This window comes from Macrotis lagotis, chromosome 5 (assembly GCF_037893015.1).
Source record: "Macrotis lagotis isolate mMagLag1 chromosome 5, bilby.v1.9.chrom.fasta, whole genome shotgun sequence".
In the NCBI taxonomy this organism is placed as follows: Eukaryota; Metazoa; Chordata; class Mammalia; order Peramelemorphia; family Peramelidae; genus Macrotis; species Macrotis lagotis.
In genome coordinates this window covers 215,349,514-215,356,064 of record NC_133662.1, presented here as the reverse complement: position 1 = coordinate 215,356,064, position 6,551 = coordinate 215,349,514, and positions in this window count along the sequence as shown.

Here is a 6,551-nt window from a genome sequence, read left to right as displayed (position 1 = left end):
TTTTGAAACTTCTGCAACTTAGAAATTACAAGTTTCTATTATTTTATTATTTACAAACTTCCCTCATCTAATTTATTGATCACTCTATTCTTTAGCAAACTGATGATTTATTTATTAAATTATGAAATGGGGATAGGCATATCTGAATCTTTGGGTAGTAGTCAGGAAAAACTATGATGGCAGCAAAAATGGGATTGTCAATGCACTTTAAAAACCATAGAGAGTGTGGTAGCAAACAGCACAGAAAGTACAGAGAAAAATGGTGAAAGGGGCAGATATTGTGGGAACAGGGATGGGATGGTGAAGGAAGGCAGCTGGCATGAAGAAGAAACTGAAGAGGCTAAGGGTGTCACTCATCTAACCATGAATTGGAGTTGGGAACACTATTCTACACAGACCAATGGGAACAGAAGAGGGCTTTGGGGGGGCAGGAGTTTGAGGTCTCATTTTTAAAGGATTTTGAAGGAACAGATCAACTTATCTATGACACCTTGAAGTTAGTTCATTAACATATCCAAATCATTTCAAAGTTGTCAGCAAAAGTTTAGAGTTAACATGTCCATGTCATCTCAAAATTATCAGCACCTTTTGGTAATCTGCTAGTCTTTACTGTAAAGGTTTGGAATTTGTTTGGAATTTATTTATCACAGGATCTTAAATAGCTTTCCCTGATCCCAGCATACAAGTGAAATTTGATTAATATTTGATAAAATTTGTAAAGTATGCTCCTGACTAAAAATGCAAGTATGGTCAGGGGGACCAGAACAATATTTGGGGACCAGAACAATATTTATTTTAACATGATTTTTATGATTTTGCTGTATTATATAATTTGAAGTCTGGAAGTGCTATTCCTCTTTCACCCCAACATTTTTTCATCATTTCTCTTGATATTCTAGATCTTTTGTTTCTCCAAATAAATGATGCTATTATTTTATCAAGTTCTATAGAGCATCCCTTAGTAATTTCATTGGTATAGCACCAAAAGTGTAAACTGATTTTGTTAGTATTGTCATTTTTATTATATTAGTACTCACTAACCATCAGCACTGATTATTCCTCCAGTAATTTGTTTTTTATTTCTATAAGGAACTTATTCTAATTGAATGTACTTTTGTGTACTTTGGTAGGTTGATCCCCAAATATTTTAAGTATTCCATCTTTTTTTTGGAATTGGATTTTCTTTCTAACATTCCTTCTTGGGTTTTGTTATTATTACTGGAAATGATATTGACTTTTGAGGGTTTTTTGGTAGTCTGCACTTGTGCTGAAGCTATGGTCTCAATTAGTATCTTTTCTGATTCTCATGGATTTTTCAACTCTTGGCATTCTCTAGGATTTTCCAAGTTAGTAGCAAATAGTGATGGTTTCATCTCCTCTTTATCTATCTTTATGCTTTTATTCTTTCTCTTGTTTTGTTTCCATTCCTAGAATTTCCAGAACTATATAAAATATGAGTGGGGAGAAGGATTTCCTTGTTTCATTCTTGTACTTATTGTAAAGGTTCTAGGATATCCCCACTTCATATAATGCTTGTTTTTGTTTTTAACTAGAAGCATTTTGTGATATTAAAAAAGGTTATTTATTTTTTTAGTTTTTACAAGGCAGTAGAGTTAAATGACTTGCCCAAAGTCACATAGCTAGGTAATTATTATGTGTCTGAGACCGAATTTGAACTCAGGTCTTCCTGATTCTAGGACTGGTGCTCTATCCCCTGTACCAACTAACTACCCTCCAAAAGTTTATTCTATGGATATACTTTGTAGGGTTCTTGGCATAAAAGAGTTTTCTATGTTACTTTTTCTATTTTTCTATATTTCTTTTTTATATTTCATTAATGTGCATTTGTGGGAAAATAATTTTATCCCCTGAGGACTGCTTAGGTAAATCCTAGAAATTTTATTATGCTGTTTCATCTTTATAATTTGTTTTTACATAATTATTCATTGTTTCTAGGATATTTGGGTCTGTTCTTCCTGTACCAATTACTATTTTTATTGTATTATGGTCTGTTAAACATGTATTAAGTATTTCTGTCTCTTCATATCTATTTGCAGTAACCCTGTGCCCTAGCTGGTCAATTTTTACAAAAGCTCTATATGGTACTAAGAAATATGTATGTTCTTTTGCAGTATCTTTTAAAAATAGTTTTTATTACCTCAAGTTTCTCTAGCAATTTGCAGTTCTTTATTTTGTTTGCCTATCTTTCTGTTAGACTTTAAGTCTCCTTCTACTAACGTGTTATTGTCTGTATCTTCTTGTAGCTCAGATAATATTTTCTTTATGAATTTGGGATGTTAGGCATTTTGAGCATAAGTTTATTATTGATATTAGTTTATGTCTATGGCTTGTTTTTTTGTTTAGTTGATAGTTCCTTTTAGTATTTAATGTTCTTTCCTTGTTTATTTCTTTTTATTTTTTTGATTATTTGCTTTTGTTTTGTTTAGATAGCATGATTGCAACTTCTATGTTTTTGGATTCACCTGATAAATTATTGATTTTTTTCCCCTATCCCCTCAGGTTTTTTTTTAGATTTTTAAAATGTATTTCTTGTAAATCACAGATAGTGGAATTTTGGTTTCTTATCTAATCTGTCATTGTTTTTTGGTTTTTTTTTTTGGATTATACAATCCAATTAAAATTGTGAAAGTTACATTTACATTTTCTTCCATGTATCTCCAATATGGTTATCCACTTTTCTTTTGTTGTAAAGACAGTACCATATTCCTTTAGTTACTTTAACCTTATTTTATTTTATTTAAAAATTATTTTTTACTGTGGTTCATTACCACTGGCTTTCTTCCCCTCACCTTTGACTACCACTCTCATTTGATATACCTATGGTATTATGCTTATTTTTTTTTCAGGTTGTCAAATTCTTTCTCCCTTTTTCAGTTAGAAAATCAGTTTTTCTCTTCCCCCCCCCTTTCAACTAGTTCTACTCTTTTTTTGAATTTCATTTTTGTACCTTTTTTCAAAAAGGATTTCTCTTAACCTTTTCATTATCCACTCTCTGTCTATTCTAGATCCTCACTCTCTGGTTCATGATCCCTATAATTATCTGGTCCCTTTCTTTTCTATGTATACTGTATTCAATCAAAACTTTCAAAGTATCTATTTTTGGACTCTCCTTTTTAGCAGTTTTTGCAATTACCTTATAGAGCTTACCCTATGGATTGTCCTTTTCCATTGAGCTTCACTCCCAGAACCCTATCAATTCTTGTATCACAGAAGTATAGTTATCACTGTCCAATGATATCCCCTTCTCCCTCCTTCTACCCTACCCACTCTGATATATCCTTGATTATGTATCCCATCACTGATCTATACCCTCCCACTGGTTATCTTTTTTTTCCCTTTTGCTTCAAAATCTTGTCTCCGGGTCACTTTCACTCCTCCAGGTTAGTTGCCCCCAGGAATTTTCCCCCTTCCCAAGGTAGGATGAGTAGTTTTTTTTAAAAAACCAAATCCCCCTGACCACACCCAGCACATGGTCTCCATCTCCTTGCCTAGAACATTTTTCTTCACCCATAGGAACATTTTTCAGTGGAATCCCTCCCTCTACCAAAGAAAGGTCTCCTTCCTCCCAACCTCAACTTTTCAATCCTTTTTCCCTCCCTGATGACTTTTCTTTTTCTGAGGTCTCAAGTGTCACCTTGAGATGCTAGCCCTGCATTTGACCTGGGTCCATCACACATTTCCTTTTACCTCTTTGCACAATTCCTTCTTTCCTTTTTTTCCCAAAAAAGGGAAATCAAAAAAATAAAAGAAATTGACTGATTTGTAGGCAGGTGTCACAAGGTTCTGTCCATAAAAGTCCAAGAAATATTTCTTCCCTTTTATTTCAACTGAATTTCTGTCTTTTTCCATTATCCCCTCAATTTGTGTACATTTAGAAATAAGTAGCTCTGGACCTGACCTGGAGTCAGGAAGACTCATCTTCCTGAGTTCAGATCTGATCTCAGATACTAACTGTGTGACCCTGGGTAAGTCACTTAGCTTGCCTCAGGTTCCTCATCTGTCAAATGAGCTGGAGAAGGAAGTGGAAATTTACTCCAATATCTTTGTTTGGAAAACCCTAAATGGGGTCACTAAGAGTTGGAAAAGATGGAAAATGACTGAACAATAAAGATCTCTCTACTATTATTCTGTTGCTATTGCTGCCCTTGTTCATTGCATTTATTGAACACCTCCTACATTTCTATTGTCTGGGATATTTGAGAAACAAATAATCTCTTCAGTCTGGTTTTCTTTCTAAGAATATTTCAAACACGTTATGATTGAACTTAATTGCTTTTCATTTATGGTTAAGTTCATATTGGCAAGGTATCCTGAGTTGCATATTGAATTTCATTTATCTTTGGAACACATTATTTCATGCCTGTGTCTTTTGGTGGGTGCAGAACAATTTGGTGTATTTGAGTTTCCTTTCCTTTGTATATGAAAGTCTTTCTCCTGATCATCTACAGAACTTGTTTCTGAATTAAATTATTAAATTTAACTATGTTTTGGAGTTTAAAGTCTTGAGGTTTTTTTTTCCTTCTGGAAAATGATTTATGAATTCTTTCAACTGGTATTTAATTTTCTGTGTTTAGTATTTCTGGGCAGTTCTCTTCCATTATTCTTGCATTATGGTATTCATTTTTTGGGGGGCTTCTGGAAAACATATGATCCCTAGATTTTTCTCTATGCCACCTATATTTGAGATCAGTATGTATTACCTGCAGTGACATATTTTCTTTTAGTGTTGTTTTTGTTTCTCTTCTTCTAGATAAGCTTTCATTTCTTTTTGCATTCTCAATTTATTGTTTTTTCTTTTGTTTCTTTGCAGAGATTTGCTATTGTGATTCCAGTTTTCTATTCTGCCCATTATTTTTCCTATGCAGAACATAAATTCTGCTCTTGTAATTCACATTTCTCTTTTGAAGAATAACATATTGAGATTTCCTATTCTCTTCACATTCCACAAGGTCCTCTGTTTCATTAAGTTATGGGACTGCTTTCTTTTGACTTGCAGTATTTTTGTATAGATACCTAAACTCATTTACTAGATCTAGAGGTTAATCTTATTATTAATATCTTCCCTGTTTGCTTCCTGAGATCAATGATAATTTCAGTTTCTCGCAACTTCAACTTATTTTCCCCTATTACTCATTTTCTGACTCCCTCCTCTTTGAGGGTAGTTTCTTTTGGAACTGGATCTCAAAGGGTCTCATCTCTTCCAATATTTAAATTTGCAGTTCAGCAGCCTGAAACTTTAAGGTGGACATAAGTGATATTAGTTTGATGCTAATCTTTTCCCCTCAGGATTATTGGAGTAATCGTATCCCTCCCTGTCTTCTTTCCCCCTTATACCATATCCTTTCCTGGTATCTTATCCTGCTCCTTCTGCTCCTAAGCTCTCTGGCTTGATGTATGCAGTTCAGAGTGTTAAGGCACTTTGGCGATGGGGGTGATTTCTGTAGTAGTTTGGGTCTCTAAGGATCCAGGAGGGAGGATATGTGTGGTATGGTGTTGAGTTCTATTTTGAACCCAGGAACATGACCTGCTTCTTTTCTTGGTGATTCTGCAATCCTGCAAAGATATTTGCAGTACAGACCACTGCTTGCCACAGCACCATTTGTCTGGTGCCATCCTAGTGCATTTTTGACCTAGAAGGACTATGGTGCTAGTTGATAGTATGGGTCCAGCCTGCTTCTGGGTCCTGGACCCTTCCTCAATACTGGTTATCCAACCTGGTCTGAGCAAACTTTCCTGGTTTTGGGGGTGGGACTGGGATGGTAGTTGGGTTTTGTTGTAAACTTGTATTGGGTTCTTCAGTTGGTTAGTACAGCATTGTTTTTAATAATGGGAGGTGGAGGAAGGTTGCTGGATGCTCTTGGGATTGGTATTTAATTCATGGCTCTTTTATTTTTCTTTCTTTCTAGACCATCAAGTTAGCTGAAATTGCTTTATCTATGGTGAATAATTTCTGTTTGGGGGAGGTTTTAGAGGTTGTGGAGATCAGAGAAAATGTCAGTTTCTCAATTTTATTGTTCTTATGACTCAAACTATCTATTTCTTTAAAGGGCCATTGTAGAGTTTCCATTTTTCCTTTTTTGGAAAAACCCCAAGCTAAGCTCTGGGCATCTAGAATAAGTTCTGGGCATCTAGGAGCTGGTGGTCAAAGCTCAAAGTCTAAATTCATGATTTTTCTGGAAGATCCCCTCCCCCAATCCTCAACCATATCTGAGGTTGAGCCTAAGCCTGTGATCATCTATGAGTGTCCTCAGATTCCAGGATTTGGTCAGGCTTTAAGTCTGTGATTTTGGCCCAGTTTTGTTCCACGGTTCCATATTGTTTTGGTTCTTTTCTTTTTCTTGTTGACTTTTTCCTCCTCCTCCTCCTCCTTCCCCTTCTACTTGTCCTACTATTTCTCCTTCTCCTCCTCCTCCTCCTCCTCCTCCTCCTCCTCTTCTTCTTCTTCTTCTTCTTCTTCTTCTTCTTCTTCTTCTTCTTCTTCTTCTTCTTCTCCCTCTCCTTGTCCTCCCCTCCTCCTCCTCTCTTCCTCT